The sequence below is a fragment of the Piliocolobus tephrosceles genome, chromosome 10, assembly GCF_002776525.5.
Source record: "Piliocolobus tephrosceles isolate RC106 chromosome 10, ASM277652v3, whole genome shotgun sequence".
NCBI classification, from domain to species: Eukaryota; Metazoa; Chordata; class Mammalia; order Primates; family Cercopithecidae; genus Piliocolobus; species Piliocolobus tephrosceles.
In genome coordinates, this window is record NC_045443.1 from 52,788,345 (window position 1) to 52,801,892 (window position 13,548).

Here is a 13,548-nt window from a genome sequence, read left to right on the forward strand (position 1 = left end):
TCACCTGAGGTCAGGAGTTCGAGACCAGCCTGGCCAACATGGTGAAATCCCATCTCTACTAAAAATACAAAAAGTAGCTGGGCATAGTGGTGTGTGCCTGTAGTCCCAGCTACTCAGGAGGCTGAGGCAGAAGAATCGCTTCAACCCAGGAGGCAGAGGTTGCCATGAGAAGAGATCATGTTACTGTACTCCAGCCTGGGTGACAAGAGTGAAACTCCGTCTCTCTCTTTTTTTTTTTTTTTTTTTTTTGAGACGGAGTCTTGCTCTGTCACCAGGGTGGAGTGCAGTGGTGCGATCGATCTTGGCTCACTGTAAGCTGTACCTCCTGTGTTCAATTGATTCTCCTGCCTCAGCCTCCCGAGTAACTGGAACTACAGGCACACGCCACCACGCCCAGCTAATTTTTGTATTTTTAGTAGAGATGGGGTTTCACCATATTGGCCAGGATGGTCTCGATCTCTTGACCTCATGATCCACCGCCCCGTTGTCGTTCCAAAGTGCTGGGATTACAGGCATGAGCCTCTGTGCCCAACAAAACTCCGTCTCAAAAAAAAAAAAAGTAAGAGGAGGAACACATTCACTATAGGTATAATGCTTGTGTATATGGAGAGATGTGCTTTGCTACAAGGGTTTGTGATAAAGGGTTAATTATCTTAATTACTATGTTTTGTAAGAATCAATATTATCTTTTTTAGTTATTATTATTCGTTTCCTTAACCATAAACATCTAGAAGCTAAAAATGCCTAACATTCTGAGAATGCATCCCAGCAAGTCCCAGCCTCCTTTTCCTAGCCCTGCTCAAAATGGAGTCACTCTGGTTCAAACGCCTCTGACACATTGATCTAACCCAGTGAAAGGCAGTCTTAGGATTTGAACCCAGATCTCTGGGGGAGTTCCAAAGCCTTTGTTTTTTCCCCTCATTCTAGGGGGTCAAGAGAAAAGACAACTTTTTTTTTTTTTTTTTTTTTGGAGACAGAGTCTGTGTTGCCCAGGCTGGAGTACAGTGGCACTATCTCAGCTCGCTGCAACCTCCATCTCCTGGGTTCAAGTGATTCTCCTGCCTCAAGCCTCCCAAGTAGCTGGGATTACAGGCACGCACCACCACGCCTGGCCAATTTTTGTATTTTTAGTAGAGACAGGGTTTCACCATGTTGGCCAGGCTGGTCTCGAATTCCTGACCTCAAGTGATCCACCCGCCTGGGCCTCCCAAAGCGCTGGGGTTATAGGTGTGAGCCACCACGCCCGGCAGAGAAAAGAGAATTTTGATAGGAGGCCTGGGCACTGTGGCTCACACCTGTAATCCCAGCACTTTGAGAGGCCAACACAGGCAGATAGCTTGAGCTCAGGAGTTTGAGACCAGCCTGGGCAACATGGTGAAACTCCGTCTCTACCAAAAAAAAAAAAAAAATGCTGGGTTTGGTGGCAAGCACCTGTAGTCCCAGCTACCCTAGAGGCTGAAGTGGGAGGATCACTTGAGCCCAGGAGGTGGAGGTTGAAGTGAGCTGTGATCACACCCACCACTGCACTCCACCCTGGGCAACAAAGCAAGACCTGCCTCAAAAAAATAAAATGTAAAAGACAGGAAGAGGGAACTCTGCCAAATAGTGTATAGAGGGCAACTTGGGTAAGAAACAAGAGAAGGCCATTGGATGGGATGCTTTCTCTGGAGCAGTGTCAGGAGCACGTGCTGGGGCCCCAGAGTAAGGGGAGGAAGTAGAGACATCCAGGTGAGCAGAGGGAGAGCTGAGGTGAAGGCCAGGAGAATGGGACCCTCCTAGAGTAACACCAGGGGAAGGGGCTGAAAGCAAACTAGCAAGTGCAGAGTGGTGGCAGCAACTTGGTAAAGCAACAGGAGAAGAAATGAGAAGGCCAGGGAAACCCAGAGAACAAGCCTGTGTGGAGTTGAAAGCCAACGCATTTGTTACAGGAAAGGGGTCCCCGTCCAGACCACAAGAGAGGGTTCTTGGATCTCATGCAAGAAAGAATCCAGTGTGAGTCGCAGTGCAAGGTATAAGCAAGTTTATTAAGAAAGTAAAGTGGTGAGCCGGGCGCGGTGGCCCAAGCCTGTAATCCCAGCACTTTGGGAGGCTGAGACGGGCGGATCACGAGGTCAGGAGATCGAGACCATCCTGGCCTACACGGTGAAACCCCGTCTCTACTAAAAAATACAAAAAACTAGCAGGGCGAGATGGCGGGCACCTGTAGTCCCAGCTACTCGGGAGGCTGAGGCAGGAGAATCGCTTCAACCCTGGAGGCAGAGGTTGCAGTGAGCAGAGATCATGTTACTGCACTCCAGCCTGGGCAACAAGAGTGAAACTCCATCTCTCTTTTTTTTTTTTTGAGACGGAGTCTTGCTCTATCACCAGAGTGGAGTGCAGTGGCGCAATCTTGGCTCACTTCAACCTCCACCCCTAGGGTTCAAGTGATTTTCCTGCCTCAGCCTCCTGAGGAGCTGGGACTACAGGCACGTGCCACCACGCCCAGCTAATTTTTGTATTTTTAGTAGAGATGGGGTTTCACCATATTGGCCAGGATGGTCTCAATCTCTTGACTTCATGATCTGCCCCCCTTGGCCTTCCAAAGTGCTGGGATTACAGGCGTGAACCACCATGCCCGGCGAAACTCCGTCTCAAAAAACAGTAAGAGGAGGAATACATTCAACCTAGGTACAATGTTTGTATATATGGGGAGATATGCTCTGCTACAAGGGTTTGTGATAAACGATTAATTTTCTTAATTACTATATTTTGTAAGAATTGATATTATCTTTTTCTATTATTATTTTTGTTTCCTTAACCATAAATATCTAGTTTTTTTTGTTTTGTTTTTTGTTTTTTTCGAGATGGAGTTTTGCTCTTGTTGCCCAGGCTAGAGTGCAGTGGCACAATCTCGACTCACCACAACCTCCGCCTCCCAGTTTCAAGAGATTCTCCTGCCTCACCCTCCTGAGTAGCTGGGATTACAGGCATGCATCACCATGCCTGGGTAATTTTGTACTTTTAGTAGAGCCAATATTGTGCCACTGCACTCCAGCCTGGGCAACAGAGCAAGACTCTGTCTCAAAGAAAAAGAAAGAAAGATGAAAATGTTGTGGAGATGGATGGTGCTGATGGTTGCACAACAATGTGTATGTACTCAATGTCCCTGAATTTTATGTTACATATATTTTACTACACACATACACACAAAGAATGGCCCACTTCTACAGCCTGGAAAGTTGACACAGAGCCCTATGTGTTTGCTGGGCCGAAGGATAGAGGGGCCTCTTAGTGGGAAGTGGTTGATCTCAGACCTGGCCCTTCACATCCTTCAGATCCTCCAGCACCTGCTCCAAGTGCCTGACATCCAGATATGCCACCAAGCCATCCCAGCCAGCCCAGGCTGCTGCCCCTTGGTTGTCTGGCACCAGCTGGAGATAGGTGCACTGCAGCAGGGACCCTTGCCCCTCCGCGCCAAGCAAAGCCAGGTTGCCCTCCAGCTCCACTACGCCTCCACCTAGGCCCAGCGACACAGCATGGGGACCACAGACGTCTCAAGCAAAGGTGCAGCCTTCTGAGAACATGTAGGCATCAGCCAGACCCAGTGCCATGCACAGCAGCTTGTAGCCAGCACCCAAGCACAGGAAAGGGTAAGGGGATTTGAGGAAGGTGAGGAGGAAAGAAGGGATCCAGAATCAAGGGGAAAGAAGAGTTGAGAAGAGTTGGGAGAAGGGTGAGGAAAAACAGGAAAGTGGGAGACAGAGGAGGGTGAGAGGCATGGGGAAGGATGGGGGTAGGGGAGGCAAAAATGCATGAGGGATCAATGCTTCTTGGACTTCGGTTTAAAAAACATTTTCTTTAATGTTTGAAAAATAGGTGTAAGAGAGGAGTAGGGAGATGGAAGAGAAGGAGATAGGGATGGGAGGGAAGAAGGAAACAAGGATGCATCATCAAAGCCATCTCCCCACTGGGGAGGGCAAGGAGAATGGTGGATAAAATTCAAGGTCCAGAGGTTGGGTCTGAATTGGGGGCCTGAAATTTAAGTCCAGAGGCCTCAGCTTTGGATAAGGAGAGAGGCACGGTGCTTGATGGCATCTCTCAGACTGCAGGGTGAAGGAGGGACTGCACCTGCGCGTTCGCAGGTCCTGCTGGCAGCAAAGCTCATAGACCACCCCGCGGGGCTCCCCAGAGAGTGGGTTATAGGCCCCAGCACTAGCACTGAGTGCAGCCCCCAGGGGAATACTGTGCATGGGCTCCACGGCGACATCACCACTATGTACTTACTGGTTGGTGGAGATTGGGGAACACAAAGGAGTCTCCAGGCTGGGCGTGGTGGCTCATGCCTATAATCCCAGCACTTTGGGAGGCCGAGGTGGGTGGATCATCTGAGGTCCAGAGTTTGAGACCATCCTGGACAACACGGTGAAACCCCATCTCTACTAAAAATACAAAAATTAGCCAGGTGTGGCCAGGGCGGTGGCTCACGCCTGTAATCCCAGCACTTTGGGAGGCCAAGGCAGGCAGATCACGAGGTCAGAAGTTCGAGACCAGCCTGACCAACATGGTGAAACCCCCATCTCTACTAAAAAATACAAAAATTAGCCAGGTATGGTGGTACACGCCTATAATCCCAGCTACGCAGGAGGCTGAGGCAGAAGAATCGCTCTAACCCTGGGGGTCAGAGGTTGCAGTCAGCTGAGATCACGCCACTTCACTCCAGCCTGGGCAACAGAGTGAGACTGTCTCAAAAAAAAAAAAAAAAATTAGCCGGGCATGGTGGTACATGCCTGTAATGCCAGCTACTCGGGAGGCTGAGGCAGAAGAATCGCTTGAACCTGGGAGGCAGAGGTTGGTTGCAGTGAGCTGAGATCATGCCACTGTACTCCAGCCTGAGCAACAGAATGAGACGCCATCTCAAAAAAAAAAAAAGAAACAAGAAAGGAATCTCCAGTCACTGGGTGGCCATCTCTGCTCCAACTTTTTGAGGGAGGCCACACCCTTCATAATTGGCAAGACTGCATCACTATGGTACCCAGAACATATTGCCAAAGTCCCTTTATATCTCACTTCCAGGAAAGTGGGGCTCAGAGAGGTAAAGCCACTCACTCAGGGTCAACAGGTCAACCTGCAGGCAAGAATCAGGGTCTTGTGGGCCGGGCGCGGTGGCTCAAGCCTGTAATCCCAGCACTTTGGGAGGCCGAGACGGGCGGATCACGAGGTCAGGAGATCGAGACCATCCTGGCTAACACGGTGAAACCCCGTCTCTACTAAAAAAATACAAAAATCTAGCCGGGCGCGGTGGCTGGCGCCTGTAGTCCCAGCTACCCGGAGGCTGAGGCAGGAGAATGGCGTAAACCCGGGAGGCGGAGCTTGCAGTGAGCTGAGATCCGGCCACTGCACTCCAGCCTGGGTGACAGAGCGAGACTCCGTCTCAAAAAAAAAAAAAAAAAAAAAGAATCAGGGTCTTTTTTTTCTGGAGACGAAGTCTCACTCTGTTGCCCAGGCTGAAGTGCAGTGGCAATCGGCTCCCCAAAACCTGCACCTACCAGTTTCAAGTGATTCTCCTGCCTCAGCTTCCCAAGTAGCTGAGATTACAGGTGCCCACTACCACAACTAGCTAATTTTTTAAATTCTTTTTTTCCCCCCCGACAGAGTTTCACTCTCGTTGCCCAGGCTGGAGTGCAATGGCGCGATCTCAGCTCACTGTAACCTCTGCCGCCTGGGTTCAAGCGATTCTCCTGCCTCAGCCTCCTGAGTAGCTGGAATTACAGGCGTCCACCACCATGCTCAAGTGATCCACCTGCCTCGGCCTCCCAAAGTGCTGGGATTACAGGCGTGAGCCACCACACCCTGCCAGGGTCTTGATGTACCACTCCAGTGCTGTCACACCTGCTGCCAGCAAGAAGCTCTCTGAGGCCAGAAGCCCTGGTGTGAGACCTGGTTCTGCTGCTCACGAATGGGGTGACCTCTCCCCCTGAGCCTCAGTTTTCTCCCAGTTGAGTAGGAGGAAAACAACTCCCTTCCCCACCTCACAGGGCCGTTGTGAGGATTACAGAATAAATTAAGGGAACTGGTTTTATTACTTTAAGAATAGTGGCCGGGCCGAGTGCAGTGGCTCACGCCTGTAATCCTAGCACTTTGGGAGGCCGAGGTGGACAGATAGCCTGAGCTCAGGAGTTCAAGACCAGCCTGGGCAACACAGTGAAACCCCATCTCTACTAAAATACAAAAAATTAGTCGGCCATGGTGGCATGCACCTGTAGTCCCAGCTACTCGGGAGGCTGAGGCAGGAGAATTGCTTGAACCTGGGAGGTGGAGGTTGCAGTGAGCTGAGATTGCAGCACTGCACTGCAGCCTGGGTGACAGAGCAAGACTCCATTTCAAAAAAATTTAAAAAAAAAAAAAATGGTGGCTGGGCACAGTGACTCACGCCTGTAATACCAGCACTTTGGGAGGCTGAGGCGGGCAGATCACCTGAGGTTGGGAGTTCGAGACTAGCCTGACCAACATGGAGAGACCCCCGTCTCTACTAAAAATACAAATTAGCTGAGCGTAGTGGTGCATGCCTGTAATCCCAGCTACTGGGGAGGCTGAAGCAGGAGAATCACTTGAACCCAGGAGACGGAGGTTGCCATGAGCTGAGATGGCACCACTGCACTCCAGCCTGAGCAACAAGAGGGAAACTCCATCTCAAAAACAAAAAAAAAAGGAATGGTAAGGCTTGGCTGGATGTGATGGCTCACACCTGTAATCCCAACACTTTGAGAGGCTGAAGTAGGAGCCCAGGAGTTTGAGATCAGCCTGGGCAAGATGGTGAAACCCCATCTCTATTAAAAAAAAAAAAAAAACAGGATCAGGTGGCTCACGCCTGTAATCCCAACACTTTAGGAGGCCAAGGCAGGTGGATCACCTGAGGTCAGAAGTTCAAGACCAGCCTGGCCAACATGGCAAAACCCTGAATCTACCAAAAATACAAAAAAATTAGCTGGGCGTGGTGGCATGTGCCTGTAGTCCTAGCTACTCGGGAGGCTGAGGCAGGAAGATTGCTTGAAACCAGGAGACAGAGGCTGCAGTGAGCCAAGATCATGCCACTGCACTCCAACCTGGGCAACAGAGCAACACAGATCAGCCCATCTGCCAGCGTTTTGAGGTCCTTCTCCAAGGACCTCAAAAAACAAAAAAGAATGATAAGGCTTTATCATACCCTATTTTTAGACTCATGGGAATTAAAATTACTTTGCTTTGAAAAATATCTGGATACTCCACCCCAACTGATGTAGCCAAGGTAGGGGTGGGAGGGGTAATTCAGCCTCCTTCTGCCCCTCACGCTCACCTTGGCCTTGGCCTAGAACCCCCAATTTAAGCCTCAAGGTCTAGCTCCTCTCGCAACCCCACGCTCCAGCCCCACCCCTCACCAGGATCTGTCCTCAGGGCCCGCCTCAATTCCTTTCCCCATTTCTTGGGCCCCTAGTTCCTGACCTCTGGCCCCTCATTGTTACTCCTATCCCAGTCTCTTCCCAGCCAGTGCCATCATTAACAAGAGGCCCATCCAGATGCCCAGCTGGTGAGCGGGCAGGATGAACAGCTCCAGCCCATCCAGCTTGGGAGCCTCGTCCAGGCTCATGTCTTGCTTATGCACTCCCTTGGCCAGGATCTTAGCTGATATGTGGTTCTGGCCCAGAACCAGGCGCAGGAGCACAGAGGTATCTACCTGAGAATCACAGAGCCTCACAACTGAAGTTTTTCCTAGGATGGAACAGAGATGAACATAGGAGAAATGACAAAGAGGTGATGCTGGGGCTAGGTGGTTATCTCAGGTTTCTGTTCCTTGGGACTAAAAGGTTAAGAGGCCTAGGCAGGGGCTCAGGAAAAATTCATTCATGTATTCATCCATGTATGGGGAGCCTAAACATGGAGATAAGGAAGACATGTCCCTGCCTTCAGGGTGCTTACAACCTTATAGACACAGACAAAAAATATAGTGTGGTGAGAGGCTATGACAAAGAGAACCCCTGGATTCTGGAGGCTGCCTAGCACAGCCTGAGGAATGCATTGGGGCAGCAGAGGACCTGAGATACCTGCCAAAGAACAGCCTATGGCAGACTCACCCAGGCTGTTCTCAAACTGGTTGGGTTCTTCCCCATGGATGTGGTCTTGCAGCCCAGGGAACCAGGGGTGAGGAGTGCTGGCACCCCTTGTTACAGCCCAGACCAGTTTCTCCTGCCCTCACCAATTTCAAGTTCCCATTCCCAGATCCCAGCCAGACCCTCTGGTTATCCTCACACCCTCACCGTTCACACACACACACACGCCCCTCATCTGACAACTTTGACCTTCACTATCCTCTGCTTTCTCCTTCATTCCCTCTGGAGACAGAATTTCCTCCCGAACACTCCTGCAGTTCCCTCCTGCTTCCCAGCAGCTCCCTCACCTGGCAGCCCAGGCCGTGCTTTGTCGCCTCCCGGATCAGCCCATCTGCCAGCTTTTTAAGGTCCTTGGAGAAGCTGACATTTCACTCAGAACCGTTCTTTTCCTGGAGCAGCAGCTGGAATAGTGGTGCCTCCTGCTGGTAGCATTGGCCACTGCCAGAAACAGGGCCTACAATGAGGACCCACTATGGGCCCGGAGAGGGAGCAGTAGGTGAGAACTCAGGGAAGAGGTGGGGACCCTAGGGAGGCCAAGAATGAAGATAAGAAGCAGCTTGCACCCAGTGGAGTTGTAGAGCTGGCCTGCCATGAGAAGGGGAGAGGGGACAGATTGGGGATGAGCAGGAGGGAGGCCAGAGGCAAAGGAAGACATAACCCCAAATGATTCTTAGAGTCCCCCAGTTGTATCCTGCCACAGTGTCCCCCACCCCAAACACAAACTCTTTGGCCCCCTTCTCCCAACTCCCAACTTCTCTTAGAGGGCCTTGGGGCTAAAGAGGTTAACAGGACTGCCAAGTGATCCCAGCAAGATAATTGTAGGGTTTAGAATGTGGTGTGGGAGAGGACAGTAATTACAGTGACATCCTCTCTGGGGCTGCAGGATTTGTGGGCAGAGGACTGGAAGGGGTCCACTCTGCTAACACACCATCCCCAGCCCAGAATAGCCTCCCCACTCCCCCAGAGGCACATGCAGGGAGAGCAGGAGAGCTGGGGAGTAAACCTCTCCGCTACATCTCAATGAGATGTAGCCCCTCCCCTCCTTAGAAAGCCCTGCAGTGCCAAAGAATGAGTCCGCTGACCCTCAAAATAGAAACTTTAGGAGAAAAAAGGAAGAAGAGATAGGATTAGGGATCCTCCCCAGGGAGGAGAGAAAAATAGCTACTCCCCACTGAGCCTAGCTCTGATAGACAAGGCAGTTTGGGTGTGGAGGTGGCCATTGTGGTGAAGGTGCGGGGTGGCAGGAGTCCCTCCTTACAGGGTTCCCTTACAATGGTTCTCCTGTTCTGGCAGCAGCACTTCTGATCATGGTCCAGGCAACTCTGGCCTCAGACCCCGGTGACAGGCTCCAGGGAGCTGCAGCTCTTCCTGAGGATGTAGCAGACCATCTACCCAAGCACCTCTCTCTCTAGCAGGTCCTGAAACCTCATACACTCCCGCGGAACACAGCCGCCTTCTCTCCTGGCAGTTCATACATTTTAAGCCTAAATGCCTCCCTTAGGCTGTGACCCACATTTGCTATGAACCAGTCAGGACCTTGAAGAAGGCGGGCCTGAAGGTTGCCTGGGTAACTCTGGGAGAGGGGCACCCTTGGCAGGAAGACAGTTGCCAGGGAGACTAGGACAGTGGGCGGGGCCCCAAACCTTAGCATGTACTAGGATAAGGAAAGATCTAATGTCCAGATCCCTCCAAATTTCTTTTCCGTAAAGCCACCAGTGCCCCATTTTTAGGGAGTCTGGGGCAGCTGGAGTTCTGAAGCTCCTAAAAGAAACCACCCAGGGGTTAGTTCCTGAAACTCAGGGGATCCCAACAGGACCATACCTGAGGGAGCTCAAGGAAAGAGGCAACATCTAGGGGGCACTGGAGAAAGGACAAGGCTTAATGCATTATGATATAGAACTTTTCGAACTAAACGTCTAAAATGAAAATGTACAACGTATGCAAAAATAAAACAAGCCATGGTTTTAGTTCCACCTCCAAGGAGCTGATATTCCAGATTCTACCATCAGATGGCAGGCTTGTCCTCTTATTGGATTAAGTTTAGTCTTGGAAACTGAGAAGGCTATCAGGAGCTATAAATCCTTTCTGTCTCAAATGTTCCTGACTCTAATTCCCTGTATTTGGCAGATACCAATAATCCCTCATATACAAATACACTGTTTTGTTTCCCCTACCCAACTCTAAATGAATCAAATTCATTTAGCAGGGCTCATTCATTCTTTATTCAAAACTGTTAAGGAATACTTTGGTGAAAAAGTTATTGCTCATTCTGGTCTCCCAAGGTCAGGGTTGTACCTTGGAGTAACAGTAATAACTAATGCATTTAGAATAGTTTTTCAGACATTTAATCCTCATAACCTTATGAAATAGGTACAATATTGTTATCCTTGGCCAGGCACAGTGGCTCACGCCTGTAATCCCAGCACTTCGGGAGGTGAGGCGGGTAGATCACTTGAGGTCAGAAGTTCAAGACCAGTCTGGCCAACATGGTGAAACCCCGTCTTTACTAAAAATACAAAAATTAGCCAGGCATGGTGGCACGTGCCTGTAATACCAGCTATTCGGGCAGCTAAGGATAGGTGAATCGCTTGAACCTGGGAGGTGGAGGTTGCAGTGAGTCGAGACCTCGCCACTGCACTCCAACCTGGGTGACAAAGCAACACTCCATCTCTCTCTCTCTCTCTGTATATATACACACACACACACACATATATATATACACACACATACACACACATATATACACACACACATACACACACACATATATATACACACACACATACACACATATATATACACACACACATATATATACACACACACACATACACACACAATTATCCCCATCTTATAGGTGAGGAATCTGAGGTATAAAGAGGTTTAATAACTTGTCCAAGTTCACACAACCAGAAAAGTGAGAGAGCTGGGACTTGAGCCCAGCCAGCCTACTTCTAGTCTAGAAGCTAGGTGATTAATCTCCATACCTCACAGAATGGTGCAGATATATCTGGAAGCAGCAGCTACTCTATACCTGAAGTCAGGAAAGGATTCTTGGATGGGATCTATGCTGAGACCTAAAAAAAGAGTAAACTTGGCCAAGAGATTGGTGGGTGGAAGGGAGTGGAAGTAGTCGGGTGAGTTGTTCCAGGAAGAAGAAACAACCTGTGCAAAGATTCAGAAATGATCAAGAGGACAAGGGTGAAACACGACATTCAGGTTTCTAGCCTGGATGATTGTCATTCACTAAAGTGAAAAGCTGCAGGATGGGACACATTTTAGGGAGAAAGAAAGGAGGAGTTCTCTAACCTGTGATGTTTGAAGTGCTTTGAAACACCCAGATTGAGATACCCAGGAGGCATCTGGCCTAGAGTTCTGGCTGGTCCTGTTTACTTTTTCTTTTCTTTCTCTCTTTCTTTTCTTTCTTTCTTTCTTTTCTTTCTTTCTTTCTTTCTTTCTTTCTTTCTTTCTTTCTTTCTTATCCTTCCTTCTTTCCTCCTTTCTTTCTTTCTTTTTTTTTTTTGACAGAGTCTCATTCTGTTGCCCAGGCTGGAGTGCAATGGCATGATCTCAGCTCACCGCAACCTCCACCTTCCAGGTTCAAGTGATTCTCCCACCTCAGCCTCCCGAGTAGCTGGGACTACAGGCACACACCACCATGCCTGACTAATTTTTGTATTTTTAGTAAAGACGGGGTTTCACCATGTTGGCCAGCCTGGTCTCGAACTCCTGACCTCAGGTGATCCACCTGCCTCAGCCTCCCAAAGTGTTGGGATTACAGGCATGACCCACCGCGCCCAGCCTACCTAGTGTCTTTTCTAGTTTATTTGTTCTCTGAGGAAAGGAGCTGAGTCTTACTTACTTTTGCATCTCATTTATCTTTGCACCTGCCACTAGATACATGTTTGGTGAGGAAGTGAAGTCTGTACTACCTTCTCTAAGGGAGGAGAAGAAGGTGACACCAACTTTGCTCTCACAGCCTTTCCAATTTTGCTGAAGAAATGACATCAGAGAAACATTTTAGAAAATAGGATATGCCAGAATATGTGCTAAAGGCAATCACTGCTCTGGAAAATCAGAAAGGAAGAATCATGAAAGAGAAGAAGCCCATGAAGGCCACTATCAATTGCTTATATGTAATCCCCACAACCAGTTAAGGGTAGGAATTGTGACCCCCATATTATAGATGAAGAAACTTGATGAAACGCTGAAATGCCCATGTCTTGGTTGAAAGCAAGGGAGGGAACAAGCTGTCTAAGTTTTTATTCCAGTCTGTTTTGGTTTCAGTTTCTGTTGCCCATGGAAATGGATTGTCTCTTCAAAGCTCCCCAGCTTGGTCCTCCTAACCCCTACCCAACCTCCTCCCCTCATACCCAGATCCCCAGTTTCTTCCCTTATTTTACTCCAGTTCCTCAACCCAACTGTATCCTTATGTCTGGTACTCCTGATGCCTATGCCAACCCAACTTTAAGATATCTTATTGGGCTTTAATTCCAGAGAGGAAACCAATGCCCCTCTCTTCTGAGAAGCCCAATAATAAAGTTCATCAATTTATTAAATAAACATTGTGGATGCCAGGAAATTAGCAAGACCTGATTCCTTCAAACATTTTTTTTTTTTTTTTTTTTTTTTAGACGGAGTGCCTCTCTGTCGCCCAGGCTGGAGTGCAGTGGCGCCATCTGCCATCTCAGCTCACTGCAAGCTCTGCCTCCCCGGTTCACACCATTCCCCTGCCTCAGCCTCCCCAGCAGCTGGGACTACAGGCGCCCGCCACCATGCCCGGCTGATTTTTTGTATTTTTAGTAAAGACGGGGTTTCACTGTGTTAGCCAGGATGGTCTCGATCTCCTGACCTCGTGATCCACCCGCCTCGGACTCCCAAAGTGCTGGGATTACAGGCATGAGCCACCGCACCCAGCCTGACCCAAACATTTTCAATTTGACTATTGCTCCTGGGCTTTCAGATCCAGAAATAAGCCTGGAAAACCTAAAGTCAGAAGTTAAGCACCTTCAAAACAGTTTTTCACCTTAGTACTGTTCTACTGTGCTCTCTGGCTGTGTCCCGGGTCACACCTGAAGACTAGGGCTGGTCCCACATCTGTATTTCATCTCATACATCTGAGCGCAGGCTTCTCTCCCATGTTCACCCTTGCAACCTCCAGCCCCTTCTCAGACTTCTCAGACCCTGCAGATCCAAAGATATAGCTAGAAATCCAGAGATCCAGATTTCTCCCCAAGTATAGCAGCCTCCAGCCATCTCCTTCCCACCCCTCCCCCAGTGGCCTCTAGCTCCTGCCTTTTCCAGCGGCTGACTCCCTTAGCCCTGTTAAGCCCCAATTTCAAGCTCACAGTCTTCCCAGCTCTATGTCTTCCCTCTGTTTCAGTTCTTCCCATCACCTCTCCACCTTCTTAGGTTGTCCCTGACC